This window comes from Pinus tabuliformis, chromosome 3_2, assembly GCF_031772625.1.
Source record: "Pinus tabuliformis cultivar Carrire ecotype Pingquan chromosome 3_2, CPIR1, whole genome shotgun sequence".
In the NCBI taxonomy this organism is placed as follows: Eukaryota; Viridiplantae; Streptophyta; class Pinopsida; order Pinales; family Pinaceae; genus Pinus; species Pinus tabuliformis.
The window spans coordinates 704145451-704166556 of record NC_142302.1 but is presented as its reverse complement, the minus strand read 5'-3'; the positions used below and the strand labels follow the sequence as shown (position 1 = coordinate 704166556).

Below are 21106 nucleotides of genomic sequence, written 5' to 3'. Positions count from 1 at the left end.
GAGTCGCAGAAATCACTCATCGTAAAATTTCCTCGACACAGTGTTCAAGGAAAGCTGTCTGTAGACCAAAATTGGGCGCGCACCTTAAAATAAATTAATGATTGTACGCTAAAGTATCCAAGAAGGATTGCGTTGTGTTTTTCGAAGAGTCAGTTCATTATGGGTGTCATGATTATGCATTCATTAGAGCTTAAAGCTTTCATGTCAATCTTTTCGTCATTACTCTTTTCCTTTGCGTAAACTGTAAGACAGCAACTAACATAAAGCAATGTGCAGGAAACATCTAAGGAAAAGGGGAAAGCGTCAATGCTCAGAGAACAGAGTAGAGATGCCTTCGCAAACGAATGCCGCATGCAACAGGACCACAGATTCCAGAGTATCACTCAACAGATACTGATGTCAATAGGCCATCCAAAACTCAGAGTCAAAGGCGCACAAAAGCAGCATGTTTACAAAAGATCCTGAAGCTTAGACTGGGTAAAGCAAAAAGAAAAACGCTAAAGAAGGAAAATGCACCAGAAAAGCCTGGAACAAAGAACGGAAGCAGTTTTCAATATAGAAAATTGTTCAGAGAGAAAATTCCCTACCTTATTCAGTCATTCGCAAGGTCGGAAACCGAAATAGCAACAGCACAATCAGTTTGAGAGAAATTTGGGTTATTACCAAGTATACACACAGTGAATACACCAAGCCAGAGGAAGATTTTCGAAAATATCTTCTAGTCTGCCAGAAAGCGGTGCCAGCTCTTGTTATTTCTATTTTCGTAGCTCAAACGAAAAGAGAAGATGACCAACCGACTCTTCCCAAGCGAATGTTGCATTGCTTACAGCACTGAGGAGCAAATACAGAAACGGTTAGAAATTAGATTCAATTTTTAGAAATAAATTTGCTTTAGTAGAAGGGCAGTCATTTGAAACCGTGTCCTAAATTTATGTAATTAAGATTAATTAGTTAGTAGTATTTAAACCCTTCTCAGGCATTTGGAGAAGGGTCCGGAAATTTGTCAAAAAACTTGTCCTTAGAACATGCACTTTTGCACCCTCGGAGGGGGTTTTTGATGAATGGATGGATCGAGATTTATCAATGTTTGCATTTGATGTCTGCTACTGATGTTGCACTTTTGTACTCTTAGTAGATGTTAGAACAAGTAGATATAAATCGTTGTTGCTTGAAGCTTATGAGTGGAACCAGTCATAAATGGTACTTTTATCTCTTGACCAATTTCTACTTATATTCTTAAAGTGATATGCAGTTTTCAATTGTTTATATGTTAATGCATGAATGTGTGGGTTACCATTTGGCACTTCTGTACGGTGGAGTCATTTATTTGTGTTTGATATATGAATAACTTATTATGTGATATGCTGTTCACAACTGTTTTGCTTAACTTTTTATGCAGAGTGGTTTATCTTAATTGATTTCTATTCTTATGATAGCTGAATGATCTTTATTACCAGTTATTGTTTGAAATCTCTTTAGATCGCATAATAGAAGGAATACACCCCGGGTTAGCGTAGATTAGATGTGTTGTTTCTCATTAGATTACAATAGCATAGAGTTAGTTTAGAAGTTTGAATTAAATTAGCTTTAAATACTCCTAGATCAGCATCATCCAACTCTACACACACACACACCCCTTAGATTGGGAAACTGGTCCCATTATCCCCAGTCGGACCCGCTATTCCAAACGGATAAGGAGCTGCCAACCAAGGTCCGGACCGGGTGGGTATCCCCCTTGTTTTCGACCCGATTTTCGGGGCTTCAACAGGCCCATGCCACCACATTCTTCATTACCCAATACTGTTGTATGGTTTGCCTGAAGAGGGAGTGACGGCCTCGAGAATTCCTTGGATCGTGAACCATGCTTTTCCACTTCTCCATGGGGATGTCCTGGTTCTTGATGTTGTCATTCAGTTCTCTCTCCCAACCAACAACTTGGGCTCTGATATCCAGCGGGTTCCCTGCCATGTATGTGTCAATAAGAGTTTTCATGTGTTCATTGCCCGACTTCCTCCCTCTTTTCATGTTCAACCCGCTTGTTCCTTCTTCCTTCTTGTTTTGTCTCTTGCCTCTCCTGGGTGCCATGTTACTCCCTGCCTGTCTATAACTGTCTTCTTCTCGTTGTTCTCTATTCTCCTCGCTGTGTTGTCTGCATGTGAGGTGAGACCTATCACAGATCCATTGCATTTATCAGAATTATAATAGTAAATCAAAACTGTTTCCCATTTACCCATTTCCTTTCCGTTTCTAGGGTTTGTTTCCTTCGAGATTTTTGTCGAAATGTCGCCAGTCCTCTCCTTGTTATGGGTTCATTCCTTTCTTAGATCTCTTACCGTTTTCCTTCCACGGCAACAGTCGGCTCGCGGCCTATCTGTTTTGGCCATCCTCATGGGTTCTTCCCTCGATAAGGTCAATTTTTTGTTCCTCCCTTCCCAGGGTCTCCCTGTTTTTTCTACATCTTCCCTTAGGGTGTTGGCGCTAAGTACCTCCCCTAAAGGTTTCTTGTTTCCCTGGTTCTCAATTTTCTTTGGTTTTTTCCCCCGAGGTGCTTCCTTTTTACCTTCTATATCCCTCCCATCGTTTCCTACAGGGGTGACTATAGTCACGCTCTGTCTGGGTTTACTTCGAGCTTTTACCATGGTATAGTCCTCTCCCTTCCTGGGTTCGAGACCCTCCCACCTTATCTCCCTACCCCAAGTTTTCACAAGCACTTCTATTTTGTCTACAATAGTGTCGCAGGAGGGTCTAGTTTCCTCCTTGACAAACTTGTTCTTGTTCCATATCAGATTTCCTATATTCCTACTGAAATTAATCCTGAGCCTAGCGAGGTTGGGGATTAGAGGAACTACATACCAACTTGCAAGTCTGACGCAGCTTTCGTCCGCAGGCTAGATCTTCGCTCTTCGACCACCTTTCCTCTCTCCATCTCTCATCTCCGTCATTTGCATGCGTCTAGCAATGCCCTGATTTCCTTTAAGTTTATGCCCCTCTCCCTCATGTCCCTCGCCTTTACTACCACCTATTTGGCATTATTACCTATGATGATCCCTACGCCATCCTCTTGGGATGCTGCCCCATGTCCTAGTTGTCATCTCCTCTCATTAATACACACTTTCTCCCGGTTTCTCTTATCGTGTACGTGATGTCCTTGTCCTTCCACATGCTGACATCCTTCTGCCTGCCCCCCTGCTCACTACCCTGCCCTCTTCATTGTCATGCTCATCCGTCACCGCCCTCATTCTCTCGAGAGTTGTACCTTCTCTGCCCTACTCCGTCACTTTCCATCTTACCTGTCTTCTCACTTCATTTCTCTCATCTGCCTATTCCCCCACTTGCCCTCTTCCTCTCCCTTCCCGGTCACATCTCCCTGGTCCCTCTATATTTCTTGTGTTGTCCCCCGATCAAGGGTTCCCCTCTCCTCCTTTTTCTTGTTCTAAGATTTTTACTAAGTTTGTCATCTCCTCCATATGGGATAGCTCTTCCTCGTTTGCGTCCAAGGTTCTTCCTCCATGACTGCTCCCCCAGTTTGCCAGGTTGTTTGTTGGTGCGTTGCCTTTCCTTCTCACATGGGTGGGAAGGATGTAGTCTATCTGTCTTGTGAGTTTGCCAATCTCCTGCACCAGCCAAGTGGTTCTCCAGCTACAGTTGATCTTCTCCAATTGGGTTCCTTGTTGTAGCTGTTTGACTATATCAATTACCATTTTCAAGTCTCCTTCAACCTGTAGTTTTTGGTATTTCTCTCTTATTGTGATTTCCAACCCTTTTTTCAGTGCATGAAGCTCTGCTTCATTGTTTGTAGTGTTACTACAGTCCATCACATAGATTCTGAGGGTCCTCCCCTATCATCTCTGAATACTCCGCCAGTCCCTGCCTCGCCGAGATTCCCTTTCACAGCCCCGTCGAAGTTTAACTTGATGAACCCCTTCTGGGGTCTTCTGAAGTGGTTGACCTCCTCCACCTCATTGCTTTGGTGTTTCCTGGCTGGCTTGTGCATCATGCTTGGCTTTAGGTTCAAGCATGTCATTATTTTTGTTTCTGTTGGGTTAGTTTTCCAATCCTCCTCAAACCAACTCTCAGTTAGAATGGTCTCTCTGATATTTTGGATAATTTGGTTCCATATCTTTGTTCTTGCTCTACCTTCCTCCTTGAATATCAGTCTGTTTCGTTCTTTCCATATATTCCATAGAACAAAGCCTAGTGAGAGTCTCCATGCCCTGTTCAGGATCATGTTCTGGTAAGGTTTTTTCCTCCAGTTCTCTATCATTGTTTGCATGCTATTTATATTTCTGTCGCTAATTTCAAATATTTTCTAATGTTGTTTCCATAGGTTTACGCTAACTTTATAGGTGTTGGTTAGGTGCTCTATAGTCTCTTCCTATTCTCTGCGGAGGGCACATCTCAATGGGCCTTGCATTCCTTTTTTTCTCAGTTGGTCCCATGTTAGTGCTCTCCCATGGCTCAGGATCTAGGTAAAGACCTACCTTCGGCCATGTTTTTGTTTTCCATATGCTTTCCCATTTTTTTGTTTCTGAATGTCTGTTGTGTCCTGCTTTTATTTAGTAGCCTTCTCCTATGGTAAACATGCCTTTGATTCTATGACCCCATGTTAGAGTGTTCGGCCATTGCTTTATCATTATTTTCCTTGTTGACATTTCCTTTTCATATTTTTCCCATTGGAGTGTTGTTGGCGCTTCTGGCCAGTTTTCCTGTTGTTTCCACTTTCTCCAGTATCCTTCTGGTTCTGGGCACCAATAATTTAGTACTGTGTCGCCCTCATGTAAGCTGGTGAATTGGTGGATCTCTTTGAGTTGTGGCTGGTTGTTGAGTTTTTCTCTCTGTTGCCACGCTTCTTCCTAGAAGTTGGCTTTATCCCCTCCTCTGACTTCCTAGAAGCTATGCTCTCTGATTAGATCCCTGTTGGCACTGGCCAGATTCCATATTGTAGAGCCTTTCTTCTCATTTTGACTTCTCAACTTTCCTTCTAGGGACCTAGGCATATCATATTTTCTCTCCCATAGTTTTTTCCACAGGTCTTCCCCTCCCTGTGTCCATCTCCACCACAACTTTGCCCCCATTACCTGATTCAGGATGTAAGGATCTCAAAAACCAAGTCCTCCCTCTTTTAGGGATTTGCTCAACCAACTCCAGGATAGGAGCGCCCATTTCTTTGTCATGCTAGGCCCTTGCCATAGGAATTTTTTAAACATGTCTACCATTTTTTGGCAGATTGTTTTAGGTGTGGCTTGACTGGTAAGTTGGTATATCGGGATAGATTGAAGCATTGATTTTAGTAGAATTATGACTCGGTGTATTCAGCACCCTGAATGTCCAGTTTTTCATTCTCCGTTGAATCTTTCCCATCAGGGTACTCTAGTTGGCCACTCTGTTTTGCTGGTCATTTAACTAGATACCTAAATACTTTGTAGGGAAATTCCCAATTCTAAATCCCATGGTTCTTGCCAGGAAGGCTTGGGAGGGTACAGGGGTATTGAAGAAATAAATATCTGATTTCTCTTTACTTATCTCTGTCCCAGAGGCACTTGTGAAGTCTGTGAGAATTTCCATTATTTTTTTTGCTTCTTTGAGCGTTGCCTGTCCATATAGCATGACGTCATCAACAAATTGTTGGTGGGTTAGAGGGAGATCATTTCCCTAGAGTCTTAGGCCCTTATATTATTTGTTGTATACTTTAGCTTTCATTAGTCTTCCTAGTCCTTCGGCTGCAAGGAGAAACAAGAACGGAGATAACGGGTTGCCTTGCCTGAGCCCTCTGGTCGCATTGAAAGCTTCTGTAGGTGATTCGTTTAGCAGTATTGGTAGAAATGGCATGGTTATCATTGAAATTACCCAACTTATCCATCTGTCATCTAATTCGAATGCCTTTATGATTTTTTGTAGGTATCCCCAATTTAGTCCGTCATAAGATTTGGCTAAGTCTAATTTTATCAACATCCCTTTGGTTTTTGAGTTTTTCAGTGAATGTATTGCTTCTTGTGCTACCACTATGCCGTTCGTTATTTGTCTGCCTTTGACAAACCCTGTCTGCCCCTGGGATATCAACCTAGGTAGTGTTGGTTTCAGTCGGTTCACCATTATCGCAGCTAATATTTTATATATAAAATTGTAAAGCGTTATAGGTCGGAATCCTTGTGGTTCTTCCGAGTACTCCATTTTTGGTATCAGGGCTAGGAATGTGGCATTCAGGGCCGGATGCATTCTTTTGATGCATCTGGATTCTTCTACTACATTCACTATGTCTTAGCTCATGAAGTTCCATGTAGCTTGAAAGAATTCTTAAGTGAATCCATCAGGCCCATGTGCTTTATTCTTTGTCATCTTTTTTATTACCTCCTCCACCTCCACTTTCGTTATGACTCTTAGGAGAGCCAAATTCTAATCTCTAGTTGCTAGTTTGGGGATATGTTGACTAATTTTACAAATGTTGTCCTCCCTTCTTATATTTGTTTATGTCATGAGCCCTTTAGAATGATGTACCAGTATATTCTCCATTTCAACTTTTTGAGTTAGCCTGTTGCCTTGTTGGTCCTTTAGGGAGAAGATTATATTTTGTTGTCTATGTTGTACCATTGCTTTATGGAAGAATTTCGTGTTTCTTTCTCCTTCTTTTAGCCATTGGATTCTTGATTTTTGTTTCCAAAGGATTTCCTCTTGTTTTCTCCTTTCTTCCAGATTATTTAGCACCAGTCCTTCCTCTTCTGCCAGCTCTTCACTTCTTCCTTCCTCTATGATTTTATGTTGTATTTGTTTCATCTTTATCTGGAGTGTTTCTTGTTCCTTCTAAATGTTTCCAAATTCTTCTATGTTCCATTTATTTATCCTTCCTTTTAAGTCTTTTAATCTGAGTTGGAGGGTGTGCATTTGGTTTCTTCCTTCCATCACAGTCTCAGTCTCCTTCCACCAATTCTTCATTTTATCGATAAAGGTGGGTTCTCTTAGCCAGAATGCCTCAAACCTAAAGGGTCTATTCTGGTTTTGATGATTCATAGCTATTTCTAATTTAATGGGCCAATGGTCTGACCCTAAACATGGGAGGATTGTTGCTTCATAGAAAATATCTTTTCCAATGAAGTGTTCTATTGCTAAGAATCTGTCTAACCTAGATGCTATTTGTCTGCTCCCTCCTCTTTGATTGTTCCACGTGTATTTTCCATTTATGGTTGGAATAACTGCCAATTTCAGCTCTACTTGAAGGTCCATGAACCTCTCCATCTCTAGCTCTTCTCTTTGTCAACCTCCTTCCTTCTCCTCTATTGATGTTGTCAAGTTAAATTCCCCTGCTATCATCCACAGTTTCTCCTCGTGGATTTTTCCAAGCTGTTGTAGTTGGAGGAGGAAGCTTCCTCTTTCCGCTAGGGTATGAGGGTCGTATACTGCAGAGACTAGAAACCATTCTCTATTTCCAATTAGCCGGAATCGTCTCGTGAGTATTATTTTCATGCCTATCCAGTAATCTACAGTAATCTTTGCAGGGTTCCATAGTATTGCTATATCTCTTGCATTGCCTTTCGCATCTATGGACATGCATTCATATTTCGGTTCTATTTTATTTAGGATTTCCTCCATTTTCGTTCCTAAAATTTATGTTTCATGTATCAACATTAGTTGAGGTTTTTCTTTTCTTAGCCTTTCCGCTAAGTGTCTCTATTTTCCTTTACTATTAAGGCCTCTTATATTCCAAGATGTAATTATCATTGGGTTGCTTGGCTGTTTTGGTGGAATACTGTCGATAGCGGTACTACCCTCCCTGCATTTACTAACATTTCTCCCATGATCTATATCGATTCCTGTAGGTTTCTTCGACCTCTTTTCTTTCCGCCTTTTGCTTTGCTCTGATGGTCTTGAGTGTTGTCCTATTGAAGGCCTAGTTGTTCTACCATTTCCATTTTCCCTTGTCCCTGTTTCGCTTGGTATTGTTGAAATGTTTCTCTGTATAGTCTTTTTTGCTCTTCTAGAATGAATCTTTCGTCCAGGTGTCTCCATTCATTTAGTATTTTCCTTAACACCTCTTCTTATGAACTTAGTTCTTCTCCTTTGCTTGTATCAATTTCCATTATAGTGTTATCCATCTTCTCCCTCTCTTCCTTTTCCTCCTTCTCTGTCAATTCGCTTTGTGCTTTCCTCTTGGGTTTTGATTTGCCTTGGCTTGTGCTACTTTCCTTTCCTTTTTCCCCCTGATAGTCCATTGTTTGGGTCTCATTGTTATCTTCTTCTTCTTCTTGTAGGACTTCAAAGCTATTTGTATTGCTAGGCTGGGCTTGTTGTTCTTTCTTTCCTTCACTGGTATTCTCTCTTATTTGTCTTCTTTTGCTTTTTACTTCTTGAAACCCTTCCTTGTCTTCTTGGTTTTTCCTCTGTTGTTTGTTCCTATGCTCCTCTTCTTCTATATTGAGTGGGCATTCGTTAAATAGATGTTCATACTCATGACATCTTCTACATTTGAATGGAATATGTTCATAGTCGAGGGTTTGCTGCCAAACCTCTTCGTGATACTCTAACTCTACTGTGTTTGGAATAGGGTCAGCTATATTCATGTAAACACAAATTCTAGCGTATGATGTGTATCTTCCTTTTTTTATTGTTTCTGCTATTTTGAAAAAATTGCCTATCGTGTTTCCTATGCCCTCTAGGATCTCCGGGTCCCAGAAGTCCATTGGAAGGCCAAATAACCTAACCTATACCAGGGCTGCCAAGAATTTTTCCTTGTCTGGATTATAACATTCTTCCCAATATCTCATGAACAACCCAGCATTATAATGAAAGTAAGGGCCATTCTCAAAAACTTTTTCTTTATCTTGCAGGTTAGAGAATATTACCATGAAGAAGCCTCTTGCTCCCATATTTAGCTCGATGTGGCCTCAAGGTTTCTATTTTTGCTGAATCCATTTGGTTAGATCCTTTTCCGTCGGCCATACTCAAATGAACTTGCATATGAGTGCGTGGTCTTTCATATAGCTTCTTTATCGCTCCAGTGTATTCATGGGGATTATGAATCTTGGTTTCTCCGTCGCACATGGTAAACATTTGCCTCTACTGCCTACCTGCTATCGTACTCCAAGGACAGGTCCTGATTTTCTTGTTTCTCCCACCTGGTTACTGGTGTTTTGGCCTTCCCCTACTGCCACATCTCGATAGGAGGGGATCTCTCCCCTCCTCTCCTCCTCTATCATTTTCTTCTGGTTCTTGGTTTCTGGGTCTGTCTCTTTCTGCAGTCTGTGGTTTTTCCCAGTGCCACCTAACTCATGGCCGCCTGACCATTAGGGTTGCAGAGCTCATGATTCAAGCCAAAAGCATATTTACAATGTGTGATAATTGTTCCCAAGAACCAAATTGGTTTTTTATGAGGCTCTGACCTCTAGGGCTTCGACCCTATCTGATCCAAGGCATCTACCTTGAATTTAGGAGCACCAGCTCCAAAGACACCAATCCTGTTGTTTTTTTTTGTTTATAGAGAATATAAATGTACTTGCTTGAATGTTCTTATTCCATAAATACTTGAGATTAACTTCACTTACTTTTCAGTGTCCACCACTAGACTTCACTGTTGTTGCAATCTCAATTCATAATACCATAGCTCAGCTACATTACAAGCTCCAAGCCATTGTACAAATTGGTCATTGCACTTCACTGCATCATAGAGAATCCTCCACTATTACTGTTGTCCGAGAAGAGTGTCTAGGTCTCAATTTGAAACACTTTTCCACAGTCCGAGCAATACTGGAGCCAAAAAATTGGAGTCACTGTGTTAATGAAGGCACAATTATGATATTTGATCCACTGTGATTAAGACTCAGTCAAGATCAGAGTTTTTGCACCACTGTCTGAGCCTGAATAAGATGGTCCACCATTAAATTGTATATAGTTTTGTTTTAAAATGATGACTCTGTCTGCAGTCCTTAAATACTTCTCTGCAGCCTTTTACAGTGCACAGTTCATTGATTTAATCTGCAGTTGGACAGACCCACAGTCAAGTAGACCCTTATCAAGTATAAGTGCAAACACTGAGTATAAATTCACCGCAGCAAAGAGTTAACGTAGACCCTTATCAAGTGTAGATGCACCGCAGTAGAGGTTTAAACTTAGACCCTTATCCGCACTTCCACAATAGTCCGCAAATCTATTCATAAGGTAGCTAGCACAACATAGATCCTTAAGTTGTAGTCATATCCATAATCCAATCAATCTGCAATCTATCTTAGTCTACCAATCAGTTCTTAAGGTGGCTAGCTTTGTCCTTAGTTAACGAGATGTGAACTATATATTCTTATCTTTTTCACAGCAAATTATTTTTTCCTTCAAAAATACGGAGTTCCTTCTATATATACTCATTTGTGCATGAAAAATGAAGGGACGTGTCTCCTAGCTAAGTTGACATGAGTTTGACAAGTTCAGGTCTGCTTACTGACCATAATTATACCCTTATCTTTAAAAATTCATATCTCCTAAAATATTTGGAATTTCAAGGCATGTGATAGCTCATTAGAAAGCTAAAAATATGCTCTAAAATATGGCCTGGGTCTCATGATGATATTATTCCTCTAATATGGAGAGAAATATTATTTAATGTGATTGATCATCATTAGTGCAGAAATGGAGGTATGGCAGAGTGTCTTTGAGTGTTGGGCTTCTTCATCATTTGGTTCCTTCATTGATTTCCACAAATTCCCCGCCTTCTTCAATATATTGACATCAATGACAACTAGATTAACACCAACCATAGAGATGACTCTTACTCTTATTTACCAAACCCACTAAGAGTTCCAAATAATTATTTAAAATTATTTTAAACCTAGATGCAATAATTTTTGAAGCGCCACACAAAAGGATGGTGTCATTCGTGAATTATGAGTGATTAACAACGTTAACACTCATTACAATAGAAGGACCTAGTAATTCACCAGACTCTTGTTCTTTTTCAACATTTTGACTCAAACTCTCTGTTATTAGAATGTAAAGTAGGGGAGAGAGTAGACAACCTTGTTGAAGGCCTCTCAAGGCTTTAAAAAAGGGTGTTGGTCTACCATTAATCAATGGGGTGATCCAGAGAAGACCAATACAGGCATTTATCCAATTGAAGATGTCCATGTTGAAACCAAGTTTTTCCACAATGCGGAAGAGAAATAAATGACTTACTTGATCAAACACATTCACCATATCCAACTTTATGATAAAACTCGGTTCCCCACTTTCATGACTCAAATGAATCGCTTCCTAGACCATAATGCTATTGTCCAATATGTATTTGATCTTAAGAAACCTACCTTGATTTTTTGAGATTAGCCTTGGAAGGATCCTTTTCAATATTCCCGCAATGATTTTCGTCATAATTTTGTAAGAGGTGTTGCAAAAAGATATGGGGAGAAACATGTTGAAGGATGTGACATTTAATTCCTTCAAAATTAGTGCTAAAAAGGAAGAGTTTTTGCACCCTCCAACATTTCCTTTTACTCTAGTCCAATTGAACATTCTAATTAGATCCTTCTTGATGAAAAAACAAAATGAACGGTAAAATTTTATGGAGAAATTGTTAGGCCCAGGGGCATTGTCGGGATCCATGGACCAAATTGTGTCAATTAGCTCATCTTCCTTGATCTCTTGCATAAGAAGATGATTCTCATCATCTGAGATATCTTAGGAGAAGGGAGCCAATAATGCCTCCATATTCTCATCGTTAAGATTGCCTTCTGAAGAAAACAAAGATCGAAAGTAGATAAAAGATTCCTCTTTTATTTCAGAAAACCTAGTAATTAGAGGCTTACCTTTTGGAATGATTTCCCTCACCTTATTTCCAAACTCCCTTGCTTTGTTCTTCTTGTGGAAGAATGAGGTATTTTGATACCCTGCTTTTAACCAAATTCTTTAAGACTTTAACCCCCATAACTCCTCCTCCTTGTTCTCCTAAAATATTTGTTTATTGAGACTCTTCTCCTTTTATATGTTTCATTCCTCCATCGCATGGACCTCCATTATGCTAAGGTGGAGCTCCAATTATTTTATCAATTCTTCCTTTCTCTTTCCAGATGGGACATATACCTCTTTTTCCCATTTCAGTAGTGTTTTTTTTAAAGACTTAATTTTGGATTCCCATACAAAGGCAGGAGATCTAACATATTCTATTCACGTTGCTTGAGATATCAACTCTCCAACCCTTTCCTTTGTCAACCATCCTGGGTTTTATTGAAATGGAATTGGCCCTAAGTCCTCCTTCTTCTAGATCCAACAAAATTGATCTATTATCTGACTATATAGAGGCCAAAATGGAAGATTGGGGTTTCAACCCCTAAAGTATCCATGAACTATGAATGATAAATCAGTTGAGTTGAGCAACGATGTGACCAGCTCCGACATTTCTATTTGACCAAGTGAACTTTCCTTTTTAGGCTTTATTTCTACCAAATCCCACTTACTGATGATATTCTCTTTGAATGGACCTTAGACTATGTTCCCACCCTTATGCTTGGAAGAGAGCAGAGTGGTGTTGAAATCTCAACCCACTATGCTATTTTGGTTCCAACTATTATTTTTAAGGGACAAAATCTTATCCCAGAATCCTATCTTCTCTACATATGTAGAGGGAATGTAGACAATTATTACTTTGAACCTATCATTTGTGGCCTTCTTTTCTAGTTCCACAGCTATCTAGTTTGGGTTTTGACATTGTTGACCAAGGAGAATTGTCTAGTGTGCCAAAAAATCCCTAGTCTACTTGAGGCTCCCCTTAAGCTTTGAACTATGCCTTCCCTATCCTTCCAAAATATTATGGATGCCTTCATTAGATCTTATTCTTCCGTCTTTGATTCTTGTAGAAGAAAATTTGATGGTTATTCCTTTTTTATCATATCTTTTACTCAGAGGGATTTAGAGGGTCCTCCCATACCCCTTATATTCCATTAGAGTTTCTTCATCGGATGGGGTTTGAAAGTAATTTTGGACCGCCCTTTGATGTTCCTATTGTGCCTTAAATATTGGAGGATTTTAGGAGATCAGGGATATGCGATTGGCTCCCAAGCCTCTTGTTTTATTTGGCTTTAGACTCTCTGATTTCCTTCTTGGAGTATCTTCCCTTCTTCTTAGCATTTCTCCCTGTTTCTTGGTTACTAATTTCCTCACTACCTCCTTGCACTTGTGACATATTCCTGGTTATTATTTTCCTTGGACCATCCCATGGCTCACCCTGCACCTTGACAAGGGACAAGGCTTGATCCAACTGACATAGTGCAGGTCCCCCATCCACATTTGGAATGCCCTGACTCTGGGGTTGGTTCACGAGAGGGATTAACTCCTTTCAAGTCTCATTTATTTCTCCATATTCTAGAGATTCCTATGTAATGTTCTCCTCGATGTTCTCCACTTGATTATCCTAAGCATCCATCTGTGAGGCTTTTGGGGAGTGGAGAGCCCCAAATGGGTTCATGGAAGAAGATGGAGCATTGGTATTCTGCATTGTCTTCTTGTTGTTTGTCTAACCTTTCTTATTTCCTCCTTTTTCTGAGTCCATTGTTTGTATTGGTTTCCTTGTCCGACTTGATTCCCTTTTGGATCTTCCGACTGAGACTTTTTGCAATCCATGGCAAAATTCCCATACTCAAGGCAATCCTTGCGTTTGAAGGGAATTTGTTCATAGTCGAGGATCTGAAAGAGATTCCATCCTCCCATCATAAGAAATATTTCAACAAGAAACCCCTTCTCCAATTCCATCCCAACACAAATATTGGCACAAGTGAACTGTCCTCCTTTTGGTTATGCTCTATCTATATATTTCCCAACTATGTTACCAATGGCTTGAAGGCAATCATCACTCCAGCAAGACACAAGGAGGCAGAGAAGATTAACCCACACATGCACAACATATGGGATATCCTCAATTATGTTGAAGTCCAGAGTCCATCTATTCAGGCACATTCCTTTGTTCCTAAATAAATAGGGGTTGTGTCTGAGAATGACCTCTTTTTCCTCCTTGAGCTCAAACAGGAAGGAAAAGAACCAATTGCAAACAACAAAAACACCCAAATTCCCCTTCATATTGTCCTTCCATTTCTTCTCAGTCCAATGTTTCATTGACTTGGGGGAAGGCTACATGCTTATAAACTTCCCTACAAGGGCATGATCAGAATACGCCAAAGTTGAACGCAAAAGGGTTGGTGGCATTACCACAAATGGAATTTGCTCCATGCAATTGACATACTTCGATGGGTTGCATTTGGATCGTTGCTTCAGCGAGAGAGAGGTGATAAGTGCCTAGAAGGTAGTTGCATCGTCAATCGAAGGGGACAAAGCCCCCTCCGGGCCGGCCATTACTCACGAGCGAGCAAGGGAAGCAGACGAATAGGGTTTCATGGAGCAACAGGAGAGAAGTAAATGATTAAGAATATTAGTAAACCATATATAATGGTAAAAAATTAAATATAACAAAAAAATATTTAAAATATATATATATATATATATATATATATATATATATATATATATATATATTTAATCTCATTATGTTTATAATTAATTGATAATAAATTAACATAAATATATATCTAATAAATTTTATTTTTATTTAATCAATATGATATTAATCATGTTAATTAATTATAATTTCAACATAGGTTTCTCACAATTTTAATTTAATTATTAGTAATTATCAAGTGAATGATAGATACTTAACCTTCACAGAATATGCAAAATATTCATAGTAGTATTCACGGATCGAGGATTAAGACTTATCTCCAAGTTAGTTATGTTCTTTTAATTAATTAATCTAAATTATTTTAATTAAAAAAATGCCACATCAAAAAATGTCATATTGGGTATGTGGTATTGATAAGCCAAGGTATTGTAACAAGAGCTATTTACAAGTTAAGAATTTACTTGGTAAAGTGGGGGTGAATCTCCATGGTTGAGAATATTGTTACCCTCTTTTTTAAATGTATGTATGTTCAACTCATATATCAATTTTTTTTTTTTTAATTTAATAAATATAATAATAATTTAAAATAAAAATATTTATTTTTTAGGCAATGTGAGATACATCATGGAGTAAATGTTTTGATTAGGCATTTACCAACCATTTAATTTATATGGTTTCAATAGTCTTATTTTTATTTTTATTAATGGAATCCAAGAGGCTTCCCAAGATTGCGTCCAACTTTAGTCAAAACCACCACCTTCGCCTCAAGCATGGGTGGCATAAAGATGTCCAGTCTTGGCTCAACCACTGGGGGATAAAGGAGGAGATCATCATGGGAAGCAAGGATAGTTTCAAAGATACTATTACCTCCAAATTTAAAGATAAATTGTGGGATGATAAGGAGCTAGAAGGTAAAAAGGAGCTAAGATAATATAAGGAGGTGATCAACCCCACCCTTGATAACCAAACTTATCTCTTTGCTTTAACTAGCACTGAGAAAAAAATGAACATTGCTAGGATAAGAACTAATTATCATGAGCTTCATAGTGAAACCAAGTGGTGGTCTACTCCCAAGATTCCCTGGGACGATAGAATCTGTCAACTTTGTGATACTAAGAAGGTGGAAGATGAAAAACACTTCCTTTTACAATGTCCGACTCTTACTCACATCCTCTCTCATTTCCTTAACCTCTGCCACACTTCCAATCTCTTGACTTGTTAATTCATGCCAACTATGGTGATCTTGGTGCACTTCTTTCCCTTCTTTTTCATCATAGAAATAAGATTTTGAAGAATCACAATTAAAAAAAATTAAGGTTCGATAGACCGCATTGGTCTTAGTGGGCATTAATCATCATCATCATACTTCTAATATTCTTGACTTGTTAAGTCAGGCCAACTATAGTGATCTTGGTGCGCTTCTTTCCCTTCTTTGTTATCATAGAAATAAGATTTTGAATAATCACAATTATTTTTTTTTTTTTAAGTTCTAATAGGCCACATTGGTCTTAGTAGGCGTTAATCATCATCATCATCATCATCATCATTATATATATATATATATGAACATACTTTATAATTTTTACAATTTAAATTTTTAATATGATATGCATAACTTTGTCTCACTCTACGACTAGTTTAGGAGTAGATGTGTAGACGTAAATGTTTAACATTTAACATAACTAGCAATTGCACCACATGTTTCAATGGGAACGTCGTAAGGCATGTTGCGGAAACTTGGATAGTATTACTCTATTCATCTAACAAAGTGATCTAAGGGCTCACCACTGCACATAGTGGCATGGAGGGGAGTTCTTCTCAAAGGGAAATGCCTTAAGGCGTAATTAGTAAACAATAACATAATAGATAACCACATGTCATTCATTAACATAAAATGTTGTGTGATAATGTAGAGTTAATATGTCTAACATTGATAAAGACCAAATTAATTTATATTAAACCCATTATGTAAAATTCATAAGATTAACAAACAAAGACAAAATAGATAACCATGTGCCATTCACTAAAATAAAATGTTTAGTGTGATATAGAATTAATTAATTTTATCCTTAAAACAAGACATTAAGAATCATCAAAACTTTCCTTTCTCTTCTTTGATATTTAAAATAACTAGTATATAATGATACTCATTAATGCCAACTATAACACCAACACAAACCTATGTTAAAGATGAGAAGGATTACAATAAATTGACAACAAAAAATGATTAACATGGATGGCTTACTTATGTTAAACATATGTTGTGTTATATTCTTTGTAGATAGGTAATGTAAAGTATGTTCATATATTTTTTTCATATTAATGTATTAAAAACCTTTCAATATATCAACATGAAACTTAAAAAAAATATGTGATAAAAACACTCATTAATAAATGATTAGAAATTCTAACCCAATTCTATTACATTTTAGAAACCTCATGTTGATTGTTCTCTTCATCTTTAGAGTCATCATCTTTAATTTGGTATTTGGTATAGATATCCCCTTTGTAAAAATCCTTGGTTCTCATCCCAATCCACCCACACATGATGGAACCAACAATTGCCACAATGGCCATTATGATAAATGTCTCACGGAAACAACTCACTCCTATGCATGTCAGTTCGCTCTGGTATGGTGCAGAGGTAGGTGAGGAGGCTCTAATCAAATCATGTGCCAAGTTATGTTGTTGTTTTGTAGCTTCTGAATCATAGAGATATCCTGCAACTCTTACAGATAAAAAGTAAGTTGCAATGGGGCTAGCAGAACCTACTAAATTATAGAAGGTGGAGTAATGTTCCAACCCAAAAATCTCAGAAGTAATGGAAAAAATCACAGGCCACTGAGCTCCAAAGAAAAAGCCTATTACAATGGAAGCCACATAGAGAGCCCCTAGAACTGAAAATGCTATGAAAAGGTGGCCTATAGAAGAAATGGCTAAAACACTTGTTAGAATGAGTGGCCTGGGAAATTGTACTTTAACAAAAATTCAGATAAAAAACCTGCAACCACTCTGCCAAAGAAGTTCCAGATACTAATGAGAGACACAAATGTGCTCACATCCACTGAAGTGAATCCAAGGGCAGCCCCAATCTGACCCATGTTGTCTATGGCAGTGAGAGCTACCCCAATACCACATATTGACCCTATGAACAGAATCCACATGTGTAAGTTCAACAAGCCTTGAAGAATTGAGTAATTTTCTCCTCGCACAGGAGCCTTGATATACTTTGAATATATTCCTCTTAATCCAAGCTCCTTGAATTCTTCTGAAACAGAACCAGGAGCCTTGATACACCATGAATATACTTTTGTGAGACTTACTCTAAACTTTTTCAGTACCCCTGTTACAGAATCACCATCAAGATTTGTTTCCTAGACATATTTGGGCTAATCTACATGAGTCTGAGCCAACCCAAGCTCCCTCTTCTCTGCTTGGAATTTGTTAAATTCTTCCTTTGCAACCACTCCTAGGGGTGCCATGAGAAAAATTGCAATTACAACAGCCACAATCTTAAACCCAATGGAAGGGAACTTGGAATGATTTTCTACAATGATAACAACCAAAAGAAACCCAACTAGGGTCATGGCTATGTATAGATATGTATAGAAAATGCTCTCTTCATTTTTCTTTGCATCTGACTTTATCAGGCGTACCATGAACATGGATCTGAAGCTTATTGCACATGGAAACCATCCAATGAGAAGAATCAAGGAGCTGGGATTGTTTCCATAAGATGCATGGTAGATTTGAGTAAAAATAGCTCCACTCTGACCTGAAAATCCCTTGAGAAGCCCCAGTACCATCCCTTTGTTGCAAGGGAAGTTGTTCACACTTGTTATCACAACTACAGTGTTGGTGAAGGTTTGGGAATTGGATCCCATTGTTATGTACACAAACATTAGCCATTTTTTATGGGTGGAAATACGGTCTGTGATAGTGATCCACACCATCAAAAATCCAGTGATGTTCATTAATCCACCCATTGCAAGCACCACTGATGGAGGAACAACTTCATACAACAGGCCATAGAAATAATTTTGAACACCTTAAGAATTCTCGAAATGTTATGAGATTAGTAAAGTGATAGGTTGTGCATGCCATGTGACTTCTTGCGAAATGGTACTGGACTGTTGGGATGTTTTAGATAATATTTGAAATTCATTAAGGTAAAGATTTGGACTACTTTTAGATCTAATTTATTATTCTCTACATTATTTTTATCCTATCTATTTCAACTAGTGACGCGTTTTTATTGATTTCAGATCCAACTTAACCAACAGCATGGCTTGGGTGCCTGAGGTGCAATGCTACCTAAGGATTCTATGTAGTTCAGCAAAAATTTCCCAAGATTCAACCAGGGGAAAGTGATGATGCCATTTAACAATAACAACATGGTTTTCAAACCCAACTCACATTTGAGAGGAAAGGCTTATGGGAATCACACTAATGAAAATTGGAATTTTGATGTTTTGAATGAACAGAACCGTGGTCCTCAAACTAATAGGCCAAAAGGCTATCAGATATCTTCAGAAACGAGAAATTAAGGTAGCGAAGATGGGTTGGGAAATTGTGAGATGAATGGAAATGTGATAAATAGAGAGAAATATAACCTCACAGATTTTTCTATTGAGTATGATGATGCAAAGTTTTTTTTAATAAAATCATATAGTGAGGATGATGTTCATCAGAGCATCAAATACAATGTTTGGGCAAGTACTCCTAATGGAAATAAAAGGCTAGATGGAGCATACCAAGAAGCTCAGAAGATTTCCGGTGAAAACAATAAATGTTGTCTAGTGTTTTTATTTTTCTCAGTAAGTCTAATGCTATCCTTTTGTCAGTACTGGTGATTTTGGATTGGTTAATTATTGTTATATTATATCAGTAGCTTTTATAATTGTCTCATGTTGTTCTATTGTGCATTCAAGGCTAATAACATCTTCTGTGACTGATGTTATTTAGGTTAACGCAAGTGGTCAATTCTGTGGTGTGGCGAAGATGGTTGGTAGTGTAGATTTTGACAAGAGCATGGATTTCTGGCAGCAAGATAAGTGGAATGTTTTTTTCCCTGTAAAGTGGCACATGATAAAGGATATTCCAAATTCACAGTTTCACCAAATTATCTTGGAAAACAATGACAACAAACCTGTGACAAACAGTAGAGACACACAAGAGGTAATCATTTACAACTTGCTTATTTTTTCATGCTCGAGTTACTAATATTTTTGCATATGCTTTGCAAAATATTTGTTGGATTCCCTTTTTTAAATTTCAATTCTTCTTTCATGTAGAAACTTTTTTTTTCGCATATGCCTGCTCATGTTGCATATCATTGGCTTTGAGATAAATTCTATCCCTAATCTGCCATGTTAAATAAGATTTTTGGTATTATGTCCCCACTTCACATCTTAGCATTTGTCACTGTAAGCAAGCAAAGGTGTGAGGACTAGTTCCTCTTTGCATTGATGACTGAGATCATTTGTGTTGGATTTGAACCCAATATGTTGAATGCATCAATTTTTTTGTTGAAGTTGACATGTTTGTTTGATGCAATAATTAGCATTTTGTCCATACAGATCAAATTTCTGTAGGGTATAGAGATGCTGAAAATTTTCAAAAACTATTCATTGAAAACATCAATACTTGATGATTTCACATTCTATGAAAGTCGTCATAAAGTTATGAAGGAAAAGAAACTGAGGCAACAAGCTCAGCAGCAACAACAGGTATGCCTAATTTGAAACTAATTTTGTAATGTTTTTTTTTTTTTTGGGGCAAAGGTTATAATTTTTTCCATGCTTCTATTGTTAAAGTCAAACTATCATATGCCTTCTTTTTGCAGCTTGCAGTTCGTGAAGGTGCTCATGTTCAGAAGTTATGCGAGGATGGAAATGTGGTTAACAGTTCTGATGTCAAGGCATCAAGATTAAGGTTGCCAGTAACCAGTGAAAATGGTAATCTACATTCAGACTCAAACGGGACTGAGAGTGTTGATTCAGAGCATTCAGATGAGAAGACAAAGGAAACAGTTCAATCCAAAGGGGTTGAAACAAAGAAACATGATCCAGAAATAATACATGTTGATAGCCTAGGAGTTTTAATAGTTGGTTTTGTAGCCTGCTAGTAAAAGACTAGAAAGGCTTTACTGTTGTCCCTTTTGGAATGATCTGTAATCCAATTTATATCATAACTACTGGCAATTAGAAAATTATAGTTTATATTTTATTGAGGTGTTAGGGTCACCTAATCCATTGAAATTAGTTACAATTGCAGTGTGCCCGTTGTACCATAGTATCTCCTCTAGGTAATAGGTACAAGGCTAAAGGACCATCTCCTAAAGGGATGTAACTCCCAGTGATTTGTAATTGTAGGGAATACCACACCATTCAAGTGTGGTTGTGATTTTGGTTAATTTATTGAAAACAACTTCCAAGTGTCTGTGATTCCTAATGATGCTCATGTCTCTATTGAAATGATAATGTCATGTTTCTCTGTTCAATGTAGTATTTTTGTAGAGCCTTTTTGGGGAAGAGATATTGCGTCACAAGGTGACAAATTTGTTATCAGTTCTTGATCACTCTATTCTAGAGTGGGATCTGGATAGTTTTGTTATTCATTGTGACCTTATTTTCTACCATGAAAACATGGGTGCCAAATAAGAATATACTTACAGTGTTTATTCCTTTA

General features: G+C 38.2%; 1 pseudogene; it reads left to right on the top strand.

Moving 5' to 3' along the window:
- Nucleotides 1–16985: 16985 nt before the first annotated feature.
- LOC149182583 (YTH domain-containing protein ECT4-like) lies at nt 16986–20543 on the top strand (annotated as a pseudogene).
- Nucleotides 20544–21106: the final 563 nt, after the last annotated feature.